Here is a 21,823-nt window from a genome sequence, read left to right as displayed (position 1 = left end):
CAAACCTGCTTAATTTCCTTGAATTTTTAACATTATAAACAAATTATTTTTACTGGATGAATGATTTTTTGCCTCATAGAAATAAAAAAGCAGGCAAATTGTCATATAAAACATTAATTTTAATTATTTTAAGTAACACTGTAAAGGATAGCAGTTTCTTTTTTATTCGCAACAAGCAGTTTCTTGGTCTGTGTATCAAAGAAAATAGCTGACGGTTCACGTAGACCATCCTTGTCTGTCAGAATTTCCCTGTGAAGTTTTCCATCGTTTGATATAATAGCCACATTTGACGAACTTTGTCCAACAACAAACACGTTACCGTCATTATCTACAGTAATGCCACCCGGGATTGTCAAAACTGAAGTATCTTCAAAACTCCAAACACGTGATCCATCATGGTCACAACAAACTACGCTGTGATCCCTCCAGTTAGTGTAGTATATCTTGTCGGTAAATACAGATACAAAGGAACCTCCAGGTAAGTTACACCTGATCACGTGAGAGGTAATATGATCCGCAGTGTTTATTTGATAAATACCACGTCTTTCAACACAGACAAATAGCGAGTCGTGATCACATGTGATTCCATATGGACTATCAGGAAGGTTGATGAACTTTATTTTCTTTCGGCGCTCGGTGTCTATTATGTCAATTCCGATGTGCTCATTGGATCTTCCAGATGTGATAGCGATAGTATTCTCATCGATAAATGTTATGTCAAATCCATAACTAGGACCAAGCAACATATTATATTTGAATGTACCATCAGATGCAATGACAGAAAGCCTTTTCCTTGAAGAATGATCAGTGAAGAAATATTCGCCATTACCTGACATGCAACAACCTCTAATAATCTTCCCATTTGTTGAAATTTTCTTTTGTAGAATGAACTTCAAGTCGTTTATGGTCTTCGTTGTTACTTGCAACTGTGCTTGTTTGTCTTTCGCTCTGATTAAACGAATGCTACTCGACGTCGTTTTTATTTCAATTGATCCAAAATTCATCACACTGTTCGAGATACTAAGCACCCCCGGATCTACTTTACAAATCAGGTCGACTGGTTCAAATTTGCCAGTTTCAACCAAGGATTGTAAATATTGTTCATTTTCCAAAACTTTAATTTCAATATCTCTCATGACTAGAAATGTTTGAAGATCGGAAGCATGTTGTTTAATGCTATGAAGATTGGTCTGATATTCTGTAATCAAGTTTTCCTTTTCTTTAACCGATGATAAAATCGTCTGAATATTCTTTTTACATTGACATTCTTTTTTCTCAAGATCTTGTATTATTTCTTTTTCAAGTTTATTTAAACGTTTTTTTATTTGGTTTCTTGTTTGTTGTATTTCTACAAGATGTAGCTCCTTCCTTTCTTCAATACTGACCAAATTGACCTTTCGGTCCATCTTAATTCTATCAATGTTATGTAGTAAGTCCATCAGTCTCGTTTCTAAATCTTGTAATTGCCCGGATGTCTTAGCGTTATTCGTGATCTCATCAAGAGGAATGACATTGCATTTCTGGTGTTCTTTAATGCATTTGAAACAAATAGGTAACGCATGCGCAACGCAGTATTGTTGATATTTCTCATTGTGATAGGTACATGACTGTTGTATATCAGTAATGAAGGACGGAAGAGATTTGTACTTGTCAATTGGTATGATTTCGTGACCTCGTGTTGCTTTGAGTACTTTATGATGTTCTTGGCAGTCATCACAAACGGCTTCTTCACACTCCAAGCACCAGTGTGTTGATGGTTTGGTAATGTGTCGCACTGAACATGGACCACAAAGAGTTGTACTAATATCCATTGTGATACCTGAAATATGTACAAAATATATATGTATTCGTAACATCTTATATAAGAATGCTTTACTGTGACCAATTTCACGAAAAAATCTTACTAGAAAAAATACTCAATTTAAGTCATGAACATTTCAATATAACTTTACTTTTTGTCATAATATTTAATCTGAAAAAGGGCGCTGATTTGTTGATGTTTTTTTCTTCGATCTGCACAAAAAAGGAAGACAAAACCAAGGTCAATCAAAAATCGTTATAATGATAATAAAAAAAACAACAGACAAAGGCATAGCTAAACATACTACTGGCGAAAAGTCAAACACCAATATGCATGTTTTTAACGACATGTTCATGTTTCAAATCGCCAGCAGGGAAAATGTGTTTCTCATACCTTTGCGTCCCTCATCGTCTGTCGTTCGTTGTCTTCTGTTACCTGTTCACTTAAATTTACAGAACTGTTTTGAGTGTTCCATGAGTATTTGTCATTCTTTTACGAGTTTATTCGTTACCATGGTTACAAAGTTTCGATGATATATAATTCAATGGTTTAATAGTACAAACTACGATAACAACAATTAAAAACCAATTGTTCAGAGAACAATTGAAGGTCTTTTCACATTACATTTCTAAATAATTGATAAGAAGCTACTTTCGGTTAATCCAAAGTTACTATAGGCATCCAATCATAGGTTTTCTTCATACTTATTAAAAAATATAAAGATTCTATTTACTTTTGACGAAAACTTGGGAGATCATTTGCTACTTCCGGTTACGTAAATGTCATTTGCGGTCTCATTTGAAAGCTTACTTTCCTCTGATATTGAAAATATATGGTTTTTATCTATTTTTCTTTCAAATAAGGGAGATAATTAGCTATTTCCGGTTTTCAAAAGGCGATTTTAGGTGTCATTAAAAGGTTATTGTATGTTGATTCTAAAAAATATGTAGTTTTTAAGTATTTTTCCCGTGAACTACGCCAAAAAAAGCTACTTCCGGTTTGCGCAAGGTCACCTCGGGGGCAATGACTCCTATAAGATATCATCAGAATGTCACCGGATCGCTTCGATCCAAATTAGCCAAAAATTTCTGAGGATGTAACGAAAAATTCAGAACAACTTTTTTGTTGGTATCTTTTTTTGTTACAAAGGAGATGCATACACAAGATAAACAGTGAATAGGGGAATAATTCTTACAAAGAAAATTGTTCGGCTTAGCAGGATCAAATCTAAAAGCATATAAACTGTATGATACATTATGAGAAATTTCTAAGCGACATATTGAGAAACAAAAATTTATCGCAAGAACAAAATTTTGTGGAAGAAAAAAGAAAGATAAAAGGTCTTTCCACATCAATTTTCGAAATTATTGATGAGAAAATACTTCCTGTTAACTCATTGTAACTATTGGCGTCCAAGCATAGGTTTCTTCATTCTGAATCAAGAAATATATGGTTTCTATATATTTTTGCCTGATATAAGGGAGATAATTGTCAACTTCCGGTTTTAAAAATGTCACTTCTGGTCTCATATGATAGCTTCATTCACACTGATTCCAAAACATATGGTTTCTATATACTTTTGCCTGTAATAAGGGAGATGTTCTGTACTTTGGGTTCATTTAAGGTCACTTTCGGTCTCAAATGATATGTTCCTGTATGCGTATTTAAAAAAAAAACATTTTCCATGAAATAAGTGCAAAAATGGCTACTTCCGGTTTAATCAAGGTCACTTCTGGTTGAAATTTTTCAAGGTCATATGTCAAGCAAGAGTTTGCATAAGACCCTTCGGCTTTATTATGTACCAAGTTGGAGTAATAATAAATTAACCTTAAATCTAATCATTTCAGGGACTATAACTCCTATAAGATGTCATTGGATTGTTTCAGACCAAATGTATCATATCTTCATCACAATAAAACAAACATTTTGCACTTGTCCTTTTATATATAACTTTAAAAGTGTCATAGAAAATGCAAAAACAAGCAATAGTCAAAATTGAGAACATGACCTTGACCATGTTGACCTTTGACCTTGACATGATTTTCTAAGTTAGGACCCATGGACCTCAAATAAAATGACTTTAAGTTAAGTTAAGTTTATCATGTTTATACGGCTTATGGTTTGTGAGTTACAAAAAATAAGACGAACAATTTTTTTTGGTAAAGGTAGATTACTCCTATAAGATTTCACTGGATTGCTTCGATCCAAATTAGCCAAAAATTACTGAGGATGTAACGAACAATTCAGAAAAAGAATTTTATCGTTATCTTTTTTTGTTACGAAGGAGATGCACACACAAGATAAACAGTAAAAAGGGAGATAACTCTTACAAAGTAAATTGTTCGGATTAGCAGGGTGAAATTTAAAAGCGTAAAAACTGTACGATACAATACTAGAAATATCTATTAAGCGACATATTGAGAAACAAAAATTTCAAAATTTGGCGGAAGAAAAAAAGAAAATAATTAAAAACCAATTGTTCAGAGAACAATTAGAGGTCTTTCCACAATTATTTGAAAAAACTGTTGAAAAGAAGGTAGTTCCTATTTACTCAAAGTTAAAAATGGCATCCAATGATTAGTTTCTTCATACTGATAGGATAAATAATTGTTTTCCATAAACTTTTCAGTGAAATAAGGGAGAAAATTTGCAACTTCCGCTGAAGTTAATGTCACTTCCAGTCTCATATAATAGCTTTTTCCACACTAATTCCAAAAATATATAGTTTATAATACTTTTCTTTGAAAACCAGGAGATAATTGGCCACTGTCAATTGATCAAAAGTCAGTTCTAGTCCTAAGTGATAAGAAAATGTATCAAAATTACAAAATATATAGATTCTGAGTACTTTTATAAGAAAAAAGTGCAAAAAAGGCTACTTCCGGTTTTCTCAAGGTCACTTCCGGTTTTCATTTTTCAAGGTCATATGTCACCCAACCTTTTGTTAAAGCTCATTTGGCTTTATAATGAACAAATTTTAAGTAATTATTAATTAACCTTATAATTAGACATTTCAGGGGCACTAACTCCAATAAGATTCCAATACATTGTATCAGACCAAATGTAACATATCTTCATTATCATCTTCATTATCATAAAGTAAACATTTTGCACTTGTTCTTTTATACATATCTTTAAAAGTGTTTGAGAAAATGCAAAAATAAGCAAAAGTAAAAATTTAGAATTTGACCTTGACCTTTGACCTTGACCTCATTTTCTACGTTAGTACCTAGGGACCTCAAATAAAAACATTCCAGGGTTATAACGGTTTATGAGTTAAAAAATCAAACCGACAAATTTATTTCGTAAAAAGATATCTTATTGTAGAGTGATTCCAAAAATATATGGTTTCTATACATTTTTTTCTAAATAAGAGAGATAAATTGTTACTTCCGGTTTGGAATATATCACTTTCGGTTTTATTTGATAGTTTACTTGACACTGATTCCAAAAATATATTGTTCAATACACTTTACATCAAATTCAAGGTCATGCAAATTGCAACCTAATAAAAAAAGTCCAATGGCTTTATCGTGTTTAAATATGAAGTTATATGAAGGTCAAAATCTAGAACATCAAATTTAACTTTGACCTTGATCTCAATTTCAATGTCATACACCAAGGACCATTAATCATATTTCCCTAGGTCTATATTATACTTGGATACTTGGTAATTGAGTAATACCACCATACATGTAATTTTAAATATAAAAAGGGAGAAAACTCCCTTTTACGGTCGACGTACCTGTTCAACCAAAATTCATGTGTTACTACATGCCGCAAGTCACAATTTAGTAAAAATATTTTGTCGATATCTTGTACAGTTTTTGAAAGTAAGTGAAAATAGGCCAAAATCAAAATTTAGAATATGACCTTGACCTTTGACCTTGACCTAATTTTCATTTTTTTGGACCAAGGACCTCAAATCAAAAGACCCTAGGTCTCTATCACTTATGGTTTACCAGTTAGAAATGCATATTTCTTATATCACATGCATAAGGGGAAATAACTCTCATATGGAGTCTTCATATCGCTTCGGTCAAAATAGGACAAATCATGCGAATGTTAAAACGAGCAATTTTATAAAATAAATTTGTCGCTTTCTTTTGCGGTTAGTGAGAAGATGTAGTCACAAGGAAAACAGTGTTCGGGGAGATAACTCTTACAAAGAAAATTGTTTGGCTTAGAATGTATGAAAATAAAAAGCGCATAAACTGTATGATACTATGTAAGAAATATCTTAGCGACATATTGCAAAACAAAAATGTTACGCGAGAACAAAATTTAGCGGAAGAAAATAATAATGATAATCAGAACAAAAGCAATAGGTCTTTCCACAGAAAAGTGGAAAGACCTAATAATAATAATAATAATAATCAGAACAAATACAATAGGTCTTTCCACAGAAAAGTGGAAAGACCTAATAATCAGAACAAATACAATAGGTCTTTCCACAGAAAAGTGGAAAGACCTAATAATGAGAACAAATACAATTATAGGTCTTTCCACAAAAAAGCGAAAGACCTTAATAATAATCAGAACAAATACAATAGGTCTTTCTTCAGAAAAGTGGAAAGACTTAATTACAGGGAATATTGGACAGTACAACAATAACCATCAATACCCGATTCCTCCGAAACATTGGACAACATTAACCACCAACAACCGAATTCTAAATATTGGATAAAAATAACCACCGAACACCTGACTCCTCCGAAATATTGGACAACACTAACCATCAACACCCGACTCCTTGGATATATTGGACAACACTAACCATCAACACCCGACTTCTCTGATATATTGGACAACACTATAATTCAACACCAGACTCCTCCGAAATATTGGACAACACTAACCACCAACACCCGACTCCTCTGATATATTGGACAACACTAACCATCAAAACCCGACTCCTCCGAAATATTGGACAATACTAACCAACAACATCCGACTACTTGTATATTTTAGACACTTATGACAAACACCCGACTACTCTGAAACATTGGACAACACTAACCATCAACAACCGACTCCTTGGATAAATAGGACAGCACTAACCATCAACACCCGACTCCTTGGATAAATAGGACAACACTAACCACCAACACCCGACTCCTTGGATATATTGGACAACACTAATCACAAAAAACCCACTACTCTGAAATATTGGACAACACTAACCATCAAAATCCGACTCCTCTGATATATTGGACAACACTAACCATCAACACCCGACTCCTTGGAAATATTGGACAACGCTAACCATCAACATCCGACTACTTGTATATTTTAGACATTTATCACAAACATCCGACGACTCTGAAATATTGGACAACACTAACCACCAACACCCGACTCCTCCGAAATATTGGACAACAGTAACCACCAACAACCGACTCCTTGGAAATATTGGACAACGCTAATCACAAACACCCGGCTCATCCTAAATATTGGACAACACTGACCACCAAATCCCGACTCATCCGTAATATTATACATATTAACAAACAAACACGAGCAATGCATAGTCCAGATAGACATATAAGCATAAAACCTTCAATGTCAATGTTCAAACGGGATTCCAGCTATATAGACAATACACATTAGTTATACCAAATGATTTATAAAACGGTGTAAGCTGTACTCGCCACTACAGGATGCTTACTACTCGTTTGGTTGAATACTGCCGCAAAAGAAAACAAATCGTGAAAACACACACAACACGATAATCTACAACGAGGGTACACTGTTTCGTAAACAAACACAAGTCTGCTAGCTTTTATCACAAAATAACGAAAAACAGACACCGAAAGGATTTCAGAATGAAAAAAAAAAACCGCCAAAACTTAAAGACAACCTCTAAATTATCTTAATCGTGGTCAATGCAGAGGAGTTTTAAAATCTCAAGAGTGGGAAATGTAATAAGAACAGTCCACTTACATGTCATTTGTCTAGATGTTAGATTATTGTGGATACATTATTATTCTTTGGATACTAATTTTCGTGGATTTCATGGGTACAGGTGAACTATGAAATTAAATGTTCCACGAATGACAAATTTTCTATAGACTTGTACGCAGACTTCGGCAAAACCACGAAATTAATTATCCACGAAAACAGATTAATCCACAGTATCATTTTGACATGATTTTTCATTGAAATGGTAGCAAAACTTTGAATTCTTCGAAAAAGCTTTGGAATCCTTCATCCTTGTGTTTATTTGGTGTTTTACAAAAATGTACACTTTTTTTAGCGTCACTTTAGAGTGTCCTTTGAAGACGAAACGCGCGTGTGGGGAACAAAATTACATGTACCAGCCTGGTTTCTTTGGTCCATGTTTATCAATTGAAAGCTTCAAATGCAATTTAGTAAAAATAAGCATTATGAAATAATGGTGCTGATGAGCATTTTGCTGCAGTGTACTTGGGATCAATAGAATTGAAGTATAAATTTGAGCAAATCAATTTTGTTCATATTTGGCACAACTTTTGGGAATTTTGGGTCCTCAATGCTCTTCAACTTTGTATTTGTTTGGCTTTTTAACTATTTTGATCTGAGCGTCAATGATGAGTCTTATGTAGACGAAACGCGCGTCTGGCGTATAAAATTATAATCTTGGTACTTTTGATAACTATTTTCATAAATAACGAAAACTTCGCTAATTTAAACCCCTTAAAAACAAGAGGCTCTAAAGAGCCTGTGTCGCTCACCTGCATCTTTAACACTGGCCATCTTTTAGTAAAACACATCATTTAAGGGGAATATCTCTATTTTACGATTTCCGTGATAATAGGCAAAAAAGGATTTTAAATGGTAAAATTCATCATTCAAGGGCAATAACTCCTATAGAAAGTCGTCTCACAGTAATGACGTACATGAACAGTAAGTAGAGCTCAAAATTCAGAACATTTTCGACTTAGTCAGATTTTCATTATCTATAGAAGTTATCAAATTAGTAGGCAACACTTGTATTTAATCCCTATTTTCTATTTTTAGCCATGTCAGCCATCTTGATTGGCATGCAGGATCATCGGACACATTTTTAAACAAGAAACCCCAATGATGATTGTTGCCAAGCTTAGATAAATTGTACCCAGTAGTTTCAGAGATTTTTTTTGTAAAATTTAACAGACGACGACTGACCACGGACGACGACGGACGTCCAGAGATGAGAAAAACTTACAGGTGAACTACTGTGGATTCATTAATTTTCGTTGAATACCAATTTTCGTGGATTTCGTGGTTACAGCACTACAAACCATTAAAGTCTGAAATGGCCTATATCTGTACTCGACTGTACTGATTTTTACTCGACCAGTCTGAATTGGTCTGACTTTTACTTGACATTACTCGACCCCACTCTGAACCATACTTGACTGTACTGAATCGTACTTGACCCTTATCTTTGCCGTTGAATAGTCTGAACTATTACTCGACCAGTCTGAAACAGTCTTAGCCCATTCTTGACATGTACTCGACCTATTTTTCCAGTCTAAACCATACTTAACCAAAGGTCTGAACAATACTCGACCAGTCTGAACCATACTAGACCAAAAACCCTCTACTTTTTAAACTGTTTAAATAAATTTCTTTTTAACTGACATATATAACAACAACCAACAAAATTTATAAAAGATTTTAACCTTATAAAAGAAATATATCTCTGATTATATTTAGGATAAAAAAAATATATTATATATAACTTATATCAAAAAGGGAAAAAATTAAATAAATGAATAAAATAATTTTACTGATTAGTGGTGAAATATAAAGTATAACCTCTGCTTGGGGCAATCTCATAAATAAGATCACACCTGGTCAGAGGTATTAAATTCTAAATAACATTGATTCAAAATTGCAACATCCTGTTTAAATTAAATAACAAGGCCTTTCGAATATACATGTATGTACTAGATAAGTAATACACGAATTTTAAGAAAATAGGGCTTTCTTTTTACCTGTAAAACACACATGTACTGAGTTAATTAGAACATATTAAAGTGCTAAATATATGCCATGTTTATTTGACAAAAAATTCGTAAGGGTTCCACGGAACCCAGTGTCTCGCCTACTTTTGCTGTTAATCGCAGACTCAACAAAAATGAGGAAAAACATCAATAAAAATGTCCCTCTCGATACTGTCTTTTGATTGAAAGAAGCTTCCAAGTTTGGTAAAAAAAATCCAGGATAGTTTATGAATCTAATAAATGTTTTATAAACTTTTAACTGCAGACTGTATGTAATGTTAACTGGAAGAAAAATTAAGTCCATTTATAAGTAAAAAAAGGTTATCAAGGATTTTTATAGTAAATACAAATCCTTGGCTTAAGTTAATGGTGAAAATAGTCCAATTACCATAAAATACTTCCGAAATATTCATAAAATTTGAATAATATTGAAAATATTAGTCACAATTCATTTTTTTAGATTATTTGATCAGCTTGTTTTATTTATATTTTAAAAGTTGATATATATTATTATGCAAGTGTTGATTAATATTGAGTTGAAGTTACATTATGATTGATTATTGTGAAATTTTAATTTCAATACTGTATTGAATACATTTTTAATTTTTAAGTTGTTGTTTAAATTTCATTTAAAAAAAGAAGTCCTAAATTGATAAAATTCAGTTAATAGATACAAAGAATAGGTATAGTTTAGTTAAGACTTGGTCTAGTATGGTTCAGACTAGGTCGAGTACGGTTCAGACTAGGTCGAGTACGGTTCAGACTAGGTCGAGTACAGTTCAGACTCGTATAAAACGGTTAAGTACTGGTCAAGTACACATTCAGACTGTTAAGTATAGTTCAGACTACAGTCGAGTATTATAAAGTAAATCTCAGACGAATTCAGACTGGTCGAGTAAAAATCAGTACAGTCGAGTACAGATATAGGCCATTTCAGACTTTTAATGGTTTGTAGTGGCAGGTGAACCACGAAATTAAATGTTCCACGAATGACAAATTTACTATAGGCTTGTATGTAGACTGCATCAAAACCACGAAATTAAATATCCACGAACATGCAAGTTTTCACTAATCCACGAAAATTGGTACCCACGAAAATAAATGAATCCACAGTAACTAGACGTTAATTGAAAATCAGTGAGGCTCTTACCTCGAATTAAAACTTTAAATTCAATTTCCGAGTGAAAAGATTATTCAAACGTATGTTATGATTTTAGGACAGGAGTTGCTTGGGGTTAAATATTTTATTTTTACTTGATTAAGCTGTTGCTAATGCGGTTTATCTATTGTACGAGGCGCTGTCGTGCAAATAATTGTTTTCATTCACGGACACAACTATTTCAAACTTTATCCTACTTATTATTAAACAGAAAGTTGATCCTATCGATGAGAAACATATATTTATTTTAGTTTTTACCAGGCTAGAATATTAATTTACAAAATTCTTACACCCCAACACCATCTGATATCAATTGGCCACCCGTAAACCTCAAATCTAACCTGACTCAAGCTGGCATCCACTGGACACCCGTAAACCTCAAATCTAACCTGACTCAAGCTGGCATCCACTGGCCACCCGTAAACCTCAAATCTAACCTGACTCAAGCTGGCATCCACTGGCCACCCCGTAAACCTCAAATCTAACCTGACTCAAGCTTGCATCCACTGGCCACCCGTAAACCTCAAATCTAACCTGACTCAAGCTGGCATCCACTGGCCACCCGTAAACCTCAAATCTAACCTGACTCAAGCTGGCATCCACTGGCCACCCGTAAACCTCAAATATAAGCTGACTCAAGCTGGCATCCACTGGCCACCCGTAAACCTCAAATCTAACCTGACTCAAGCTGGCATCCACTGGCCACCCGTAAACCTCAAATCTAACCTGACTCAAGCTGGCATCCACTGGCCACCCGTAAACCTCAAATCTAACCTGACTCAAGCTTGCATCCACTTTTATGTTTTTCCTTTATTCTGCACCTTTTACTCATTGTTCTCTATTCAGTGAACCCCATGTAGTCCCTCGTCTATCAAATAATGTTTTTGATATATCTATCGATAATGGTTTTCCTGCTTTTACAGAAAAATAGACCAAACACGCGACATCGCGGGTCTGTGACTGAATTAAAGATCTTACGTCTTAATTTTAGCCTTGATTTTAAGAATTCGTATTGGCATTTGGTAAAGTAACGCTGTTTGGTTGTGCGCCTGACAGAGGCGAAACTTAGAGATTAGGTAATAGGGATCAGGTAATTTTGTGACACATACTATAGCCTGGCATCCTGACCCAATCTAATACTTCGTGGAGCAATGAGCCAGGATCCCAGGCTACATATACTATTGGAATCGGTATCGGATTCGACCCGCAACTTGTTAATTATTGGTAATATTAATTATGTGGAAAACAAAAGGGCCTGGAATGGTGTAATTTTTTAATCCACACCATTGTCCTATATTATTTATAGATAAAGTTAAATTCTGCGTGCAGTACGTCGACTGAGCATGCGCGAAAGCGTATAAAACACGGATCGATAACGGTCTCAGAATTTGGATATTTTCTCAACAATTGGCGTTTTCTGTGGAAAAAAAATGGTTTTAAAGACAAATTTAGGAAGTACAAAACACTACATTTATACGCCATATCACAAATATTTCCGACTTTGTATGGTATCAGAGGAGTTGCGGCTCAATGAAATCGGTCTCTTCCTTTAGTAGTATAGATGCTTACTATAACAAGAAAACTTACAAGTAAATGCTTTTAATTTAAAGTTACATGAGTAAGGTTATCACAATTATATAGTCGAAAAAATGGTGCAATATTTATCTAGTACAGTATAACATATCAAAAAGCACTTTATAACCTTGCCCTCATTACAATTTCACAATTAGAACTGTTGCTGTATGAACACAAATGTATTATACTATTAGTATATCTATCTAGTCAAACAAAATCAGCAATTCTGAAAATAATTTTCAAAAGACCATTTGCTTTTGTTATTACATGCTTGAGATGTTAAACAAACCCCGTTTTATAAAAGTTTTGAAATTTTGAAACCAAGTTTAGTCATATCTCTAAATCATGAGGAAAGCTGTAATGACAAATTTCCTTTTAAAAGCGATATGTCAAAAATGTATATACAATTTCAAATTATTCGTATTCTTACCAGAATCAAATCATCAAATAAGTATCAGCATTCATCATAAGGAAGCAAAACGTCATATGATATCGTTTAAATGTATGTCATATGATGTATACTAAGTATCATAAAAACGAAACACATTATATCATACTTAAAACCATTACATTTACAAAAGTATGTTTTTTATTCAGAGGGGAAGATATTAGACATATTGAGGCAACAGTAGTTTACAAATTTTTAATCTCATAAATCGATTCAGAAGATAATTCAAGGTAAAAGTGAAGAAAAAAATTTGGAGAATAGGATGAATGACTATTCTGGTATCTAAAGGCTGAGAAACTTTGTCGCTAGTGAAATGAGACACAATATGTCATATCGGTCAACCAATTCGTGATGATGCATTAAGTGTATTTCCAATATTTTTTTTCAATAACAGTGTTTGTGTAAGGTTCATACCCCTGCTAAAGTGCTTGTTATAGCATGCAGGAGCGGAACGTTTCCATAGGAATATGTAAAGGCAGTGTGATGTGTCAGAGGGTAATATAATTTTCGATATATGAATTAAAAGATTTAAGGTAAAATTCAGAAAATAGATATTTGTTTTTCATTCTCCCTTATTCGACTGATGGATGGACCCAACTGTTAACCTTTACATGCAGATTAGATATAGATGTGAAGTAACCTTCATTGAACTTCTACCTAATAAAAATAGTTATTGAAAAATAGACCAGATGATGAATAGACAGGCTTTTTTTAAGTGTTAAAATATAAATACATACAGATACAATTAGGGGTTACAGTAGATAGAATGTAAATCATCCGAGAACAGTTTTTAAAGCTTCTTTATAACCATTTTCCGTATTTTACTCATACGTTGAGCTTTGTTTTTCTTATAGGCCCGGGTTCGGGAAGGGTTGAGGGTTATGTTTGTCCAAAGCCAGGAGAATGTTATTATTACATCATGTTATTTTGTTATCACCTAAGTTGAACAAAGGTATACAGAAAACATATCAATTTACATTACATTGCATTGTACATTTGTTGCGGAAATAAATAATAATACATTATAACTGTATCAGGAGCAGCATAACCGACAGGTTAATATCAAAGAGAATCCAGTTTGTCAATTATAGTTCTAAACAATTAGCACAATTTTCGAAGTTTTGGTTGCTGTTTTTTTTATTCATGATAGTTTTAAATTTAAAAACGTTAATAAAAATTTCCTGTTAATGAAATAAATATTCAGCTGTTATCCTTAGATGATGTTTGTTAAATCTGTTATTGTTTTGTGATAGATCTGGCCTTTGGGTTTAACGTATTACTTAAATTCACATTAGTCTGCCTCTAACGAGGGTCCTTCAATTTTGTATTCTTTAATTGTTTAAGCCATTTTTCTCTATTCTTTATAATTTGTTGTGTCTATCATCCCCTATTCTTTATATTTAAGCACCCCGTTATTCTGTACTGTATATTTTCGGCCTATTTTTCTCAGATTTTTTTCTGCCCTCTATTCTCTATTATGTAAATTCTATCCATACCTTCTCTAATGGATAATTGTTCTTAATGTAATCCTTTCCTTATTTTCTCTTGGACTAAAATGAACAAATAATGTCATGATATTGTGAAAAAAATACACTGCGTTTTTGTTGCGATCAAAGGTAATGTGTGTGAAAATTATAAACGGTACCAATTTTAGATACCAGTTGCTCATTTTGACAATTTAAGTCTCTACGAAGATGCTCGAGGCCACTGTTAAAGAGCGAATCAAACCAAAAAGGACCTCAAGTATAATACAAACGTCAATCCATTAAACACAACATTCATCTTTGCATAACTTGACTTTGTCACTTTTTAAACACCAGTGATGCTTTGAGTATAGACCTACAGTGCACAGCTTTCCGCAAGTTAAAGGAGTCCTCTAGCACAAGTTTGTTTGGAAGTTTTTGCTCTTTTTTGAGAGAATTGATCTCAAACATGAGTGAATATATTATTAACGATCTAAACTTGATGAATTTTACAGGAATAATGACTAAATAAGAGCACGATACATTTTAATTGACTGTTAATCAATCAAAATAAACTTAAATATTTTTTTGAATAGTATGGAATAATTTTAGAGAAATAAAATTTAAAAAAATCGACTGTAATATTTATTTCAGGATTAATGCATTTCTTAGATTTCAGTCTACTTTTACAAGATTGAAATTATGTATCAACAATTTAAGTATAAAAAGTTTTTATGATTGTTCTTTAATTTTTTTCCTTCGTTTGAAATACAGACTTATATATATGCAAAGCCGTTCGACAACTAACATCGGAATTTCATATCTGTATTTAAACCGTGGTTAAAATATTTACAAACATAATTGACTCCATCGATCATTGTTAAAAATCATTTTACAGGTTGAAAGATGTCATGCCTCATAGAACAAAAGAAGGCAAATTGTCATATAAAACTTATTAATATCAATCATTTTAAGTAATACTGTACAGGAAAGCAGTTTCTTTTTTGTTCGCAACAAGAAGTTTCCTGGTCTTCTTATCAAAGAAAATAGCTGACGGTTCACGTAGACCATCATCTATGGTGAGAATTTGTTTGTAGTGTTTTCCATCGTTTGATATCATGACAACATTCGACGGAGTCTCCCCGACAACAAACACGTTTCCGTCATTATCTACAGCGATGCCTCTCGGGAAGCTCAAAACTGAAAAATCTTTAAAAGCCCAAACACGTGATCCATTACGGTCACAACAAACTACACTGTGATCATACCAGTCAGTGTAGTATATCGTGGTGTCGAATACAGATACGTAGACAAATGGTGGCAATTTACAACTGATCACGTGAGATGTAGTATAATCCACAGTGTTTATTTTATATATACCACATCCTTCAACACATACAAACAACGAGTTGTGATCACGTGTGATTCCCCATGGACGATCAGGAAGGTTGACGAAGTTAATTTTCTTTCGGCTCTCGGTATATATTATGTCAATTCCGATGTGCTTATAGGAATCTCAAGATGTGATAGCGATTGTTTTCTCATTAATTATTGTTATGTCATACCCATAACTAGGATCTAGCAACATATCAAATTTGAATTTTCCGTCCGACGCAATAACATTTAGCCTTTTCCGTAAGTTATAGTCGGTGAAGAAAAATTCGCCAATAACTGACATGCAATAACCTCTAATATTCTTCCCGCCTGTTGTAATTGTCTTTTGTAGAATCAACTTCAAGTCGCCTATGGTCTTCATTGGCGTTACTTGTAACTGTGCTTGTTTTTCTTTCTCTATGATTAAACGAATGCTACTCGACTTCTTGTCAATTTCAATTGATCCAAAAGTTTTCAAACTGTCGAAGATACTAAGCACCCCTGGGTCTACATTACAAGTCAGGTCTACTGGGTCCAATTTGTTAGTTTCAACCAACGATTGTAAATATTGTTCATTTTCAAAAACCTTCACGCAATATCTCTCATCACAAGAAATGTTTGAAGATCGGAAGCATGTTGTTTGATTGATTGGAGATTTGTCTGATTTTCAATTATCAAGTTTTTCTTTTCTTCAACTTCTGACAAAATCTTCTGAATATTCTTTTTACCTTGACATTCTTTTTCCTCAAGATCTTGTATTATTTCTTTTTCAAGTTTGTCTAAATGTTTGTTTATTTGATTTCTTCTTTGTTGAATTTCTGCAAGATGCAGCTCCTTCTTTTCCTGAATGCTGTACAAATTATCCTTTCGGTCCTTTTTGATTCTATCAATGTTTTGTAATAATTCCACCAGTCTTGTTTCTAAATCTTGTAAATGCCCGGATGTCTTAGCGTTATTAGTGACTTCGTCAAGAGATATGACGTTACATTTATGGTGTTCTTTTATGCATTTGAAACAAATGGGTAACGCATGCGCGACACAGTATTGTTGATATTTTTGATTGTGATAAGTACATGACTGCTGTATATCAGTAATGAAGGACGGAAGAGATTTGTACTTGTCAATTGGTATGAGTTCGTGACATCGTGTGGCTTTGAGTACTTTATGATGTTCTTGGCAGTCATCACAAATGGCTTCTTCACACTCCGTGCACCAGTAGGCTGAGGGTTTGGTTAAATGTCGCTCTGAACATGGACCACAAAGAGTTGTACTAACAGCCATGGTGATACCTGAAATATGTATCAGTATATATTTTTATATTTTTTTAATTTTTTAACAACAACCGACGACTCCGACAACATTTGCCACCAACACCTAAGTGCTGCGACAGCACTAACAGCCATCATCCGACTCTTCCAAAAAAAGTTACAACCAACACCCGATTCCTGCAACAACACTTACCACAAACACCCGACTCATTTAACATCAGTAACCACCAACATCAGATTCCCGCAAAGACTATAACCACCAACAACTGACTCTCCCGACATCAAATACAAACAACACCAGATCCTTCCGACAATACTTAACACCTGTACCCGACTTCTGCGACAAAACAAACTACCTAAACTCGAACCTTCCGACAACACTTCAATCAACATTCGACTCCTTCGACAACATTTACAACCATCACCCAAATACTGCGACAATACCACCAGCCAATCACTCGACTCCTCCGACAACACTAACAACCAACACCCGAATCCTCTAACATCACGAACAACACGAACAGCAAATACTTCACTCCTTTGACAACACTAACAGCCAACACCCGACCCCTCAGATAACACTAGATACTAACATCCTACTCCTCTGACAACATTACCCACCAATACTCGATTCCTGCATCGACACTAACAACCATATCCGACACTTCCGACAACAATTACAACCCACACCAACCACTCTGACAACACTAAACACCAACCACTCTGACAACACTAAACACCAACCACTCTGACAACACTAAACACCAACACCAAACTCTTCAGACATAATTAACATTAAACACCCGACTCCCCCGACAACACTAACCACAAACATGCAACTCCTCCGATGACACTGACAACCAAAACACGACTTTTCCGACAACACTAACCACAAATACCCGACTCTTCCAAAATTTGGGACCACATTAACTACAAAAACCCGACCTCTCCGAAATAAAAAAAGAAGCATACACACACGAAAATAGGTAATGTAAAGTCCATATAGACATAGAGACATCAAACCTTCGTTATCAAGGTTCAAACATGATGAACGCTAGAAAATAAACAAATGTTTTGTAAAACGGTGAAAACTTTACTCGCCTCAACTGGAAGCTGACTTCTTGTTTGGTTGAATACTGCCACTAAAGAAAAAATCGAGAAAAATAAATTGCCTCCCGACGGTACACTGTAAACAAACACAAAACAGTTAACCATCAACACTAAATAACGAAAACAGATACTTGTGTGTACCTAGAGGAATTCAGAACAGAAAAAACACCATAAAGAAAGACAAGCTCTCAATAACAGTCAATCTAGAAAAGCTGATCAATCACAACAGTTGGAAATTTATTAAGAAAATAATATTAATTTGTCAATTACCTAGATGTCAGATAATCATATTGATATGAGTTATCATTGAAATGGAAACAAAACTTTATTTATTATTCTCTCTTCTTAAATTTTTTACTTTTTGTTTCTATTTTTATATATTGTTTAGTTTTCTTTTTATTTTTAAATCTTACCGTTTTATTTTTGATGAAATAGATTACTAATTGCATTATGGCTTAGAAGTAACTGTTTAAAATTTAAAGTAAAAAGCGGAAGGCCGATGCAATTCTACATTTACCATAAATTACAATCATACATTTAAAAAAATGTGTGGAGTACTTGCTTAGTTGAGTATAGCTTATCAATAACATTTTAACTTTGCCTTTATCATGTTTATAACCATATATCTTGATTCTTTATATTGTTTGCTGTTTATTCCGCACTTTTTACCTTTTTATTTAAGAGAAAATGAATATCAAGTTAGTGCTAAAATATAAGTCCAATTCACCTTTGAGAAACAATTAATCGTAAACAAATAGTGCAATACTTGCTTAGTTCAGTATAACATATCAAAAGCATTACTGACCTTGCCCGTATTACATTTATGTCGACATGATCGAGAATGTTAAATTGAAACAGTTTTATTATAAACAAAATTTCTAATTATATCATATCTATCTGTTCAAATAAAATCAATTGCTTTAAAACAATTATCAAATCATTCATTGCTTTATATTTTGTGCTAAATATAACAGTGATTATGCTTATAAAGACAAATAAGTCTAAGTCAATAAAGTCATATCTCTGAAACATGATGAAAGCTTTTCAAATGCAATATATCAAAAAGGTATAAACAGTATTAATTGAAAATCATAATCTTACCCGAAGCAAATCTTCAAATAAGCATCAACCTGCAATACAAGGAAGTAAAACGTTTCATGATGTCGTCTTAGTGTATGTCACATGACGTACACTAAGAACCTTTAAAAAAAAAACACATTTAATCTTTATATTTCTTTTTTGATCCTTGTGTGAGTAACAATATAACTATTTCTTAGAAATTTTTGATGTTTTATAGTTGTCTGATTTCAATTGCGTAACAATATGATTTATCAGCACTGCTTGAAAAATTCCAATAACATAATTCAACGTAAATAGATCAGAATTTTGCTTTGCTACGAAAGAATCAAAGTCAAGTTACGAAAATCAACGAAAAATAAGTAGCCAAACATAAATAATTTACCAAAAGGGAATCCATGACTGAAAGGGGCACTAGCTGTTAAATTCATGGTCACTGATTTGACTCAAATTCTCATATTTGATTTATAACAATGTAAAACATTTATCTAAACTATCAAAAGTCTAAAATAAACAGTTTACAGAGCATGGGGTAGATAATATATAGGTTCATTTCGTGTGTATTTTAGTCCAGACGCCATCTAATTAACTATCGATTTGACCTCAGATGACCATATAAGCGATGTAAACATGAATAAAGATATGAATAGATTAAACAAACACGTGTAATTGGATTTTTATAGGTCTGTTTGATTTTATTTTATAGATTAAAAATAGATGTTTCTCATTGCTTTTAACCGTATAAGAATGATTTTATGTGCATCGAATTAGTAATCAAATGATTTACCGTAGTTTCACTCTCATTGTTGACATTCTTTTTCTTTAAATAACCAGTACACGTACAATGCATGCGTTGTCAATCTCTAGCTAGGGGTTAAATTGAAGTTCACATGAATACGGATTTAAAGAGGTCGACTCTTTCACTTTCAAGTGAATAACTAATTATCAATGTTTCTTAGCGTAATTTGACAAAATTGACCCTTTTTGGCTGCAAAAAGCGAATTGTTATTTCACTATTTCACTTTCATTATTGATAATCAATTATTAATCAAACTTTAGATTTTTTATATATCTCGTAGCTAGTGCCCCTTTAACAGTACTTATCTAAAAGTTATGTCAAGTTATTGACGACACAACACCTGTATAAGAAATACATAAACATTGAGAACGAAACATATCTGGTCCAGTATGAATCGGACAGCTTATACCTAACAAACGTTTAAATGTCATATTTTTTATTTAATTGTTTTCGAATTTATTTTTTTTTTGTATTAAAGAAATACAATTTTTGTCAAAATCTATAAAGCGTACATACAAGCACCAACATTTCAAAATGAAAACCAGTAATATAAGTATTAACAAATATATCTGTTTCTGTTAACTGATCTCTTTCATCAGTATGATGCTATCATAGATTGAATTTATTAATATATGCTCACTTTCCTATAACAATATTAAACATAATACAAACTAAAAACCACGATTGTACAATCTAAACAATATCTTGACTATCTATCCAGGAAATACAGAATTTTGGAACATCAAAAATAACTCAACACTGTTATGAGTACCTGAGGTCATCCCCAGGTTTTGGTCGGGCAGGTGTTGCTTAGTCTTTAGTTTTCTATGTTGTGTCTTGTGTACTATTATTTTTCTGTTTGTCCTTTTCTTTTAAGCCATGGCGTTGTCGTTTTTTTTCGATCTGTGAGTTTGATTGTCCCTCTAGTATCTTTCGTCCCTCTTGTATAGTGTGTTTATTTGTATAAATATAATTGTTTATCAATCAATTGAAACCATACTAAATATTAATGGTATACGCATATGCACATTCATTGTACTACAAGCTGTCGATATCTGTATTTATCAAAGTCGTGTTTTATTTTCTCTCTTAGTGTCTTTCACTGGATGTTAGAGGTGTACAGATCGATATACTAAGCTTAGACATATGATTTGTTGTTTGTTGCTATCGGTGTTGAAACAGCTATTACTAGCTGCTAGTACTCTGATCAGTTCTTGTGTCTTGGGTTTTTAGGGATTTAAAGATATCCTACCACGTCCAGTCTGTGTTTTCGCAATGCGCTTTTCTACTTTGTATCGTTCTGATGATTTCACCCATTTCCGGTATAAATTTATCTTACGATTGAAAGCCCTACGATACCTTTAGTTGCTTATATCCACTTCGTATTCAATTGTGTAGACATCATAGTGGCAACCATACTACTAAAAATACTCTTCCTTTTCTCATATATGGGACTTTACCCAATGAATTATATAATGCAAATTTCACTTTTGTAAGAACATCTTAAATTTTAGGTTGTTGCAACTAATCTACACCTTTAACACAACCTAGCAGTGTTGATGACATTAAGAAATGTCTTAAGCGTTACAGCGATACCTTTATAATTGACCAACAGCTCTCATTTTACAACATGTTATAAAAGGCATCATGCAAACTTTGAGATGAATTATTCTTTGTGAGAAAAATCATCTCCAATAAGTCAATAACAAATGTACGATCTAAACTAGTTCAATTAAACATCAAGAAAAACTAAACAGATCATAATTTATTGGAATTAAT

The 21,823-nt window shown here is 33.3% G+C and overlaps 1 long non-coding RNA gene across 1 annotated transcript; it reads right to left on the bottom strand.

Moving 5' to 3' along the window:
* Positions 1 to 96: 96 nt before the first annotated feature.
* On the bottom strand, positions 97 to 14,205 carry LOC143058641 (uncharacterized). Its single transcript, XR_012973164.1, has 2 exons — positions 12,936 to 14,205; positions 97 to 1,819 (listed from the first exon to the last, which is right to left on the bottom strand). It is a non-coding gene; the product is annotated as an uncharacterized LOC143058641 (long non-coding RNA).
* Positions 14,206 to 21,823: the final 7,618 nt, after the last annotated feature.

This window comes from Mytilus galloprovincialis, chromosome 14 (assembly GCF_965363235.1).
Source record: "Mytilus galloprovincialis chromosome 14, xbMytGall1.hap1.1, whole genome shotgun sequence".
In the NCBI taxonomy this organism is placed as follows: domain Eukaryota; kingdom Metazoa; phylum Mollusca; class Bivalvia; order Mytilida; family Mytilidae; genus Mytilus; species Mytilus galloprovincialis.
The sequence above is the reverse complement of the archived record's forward strand: the minus strand, read 5'-3'. Positions and strand labels throughout refer to the sequence as shown.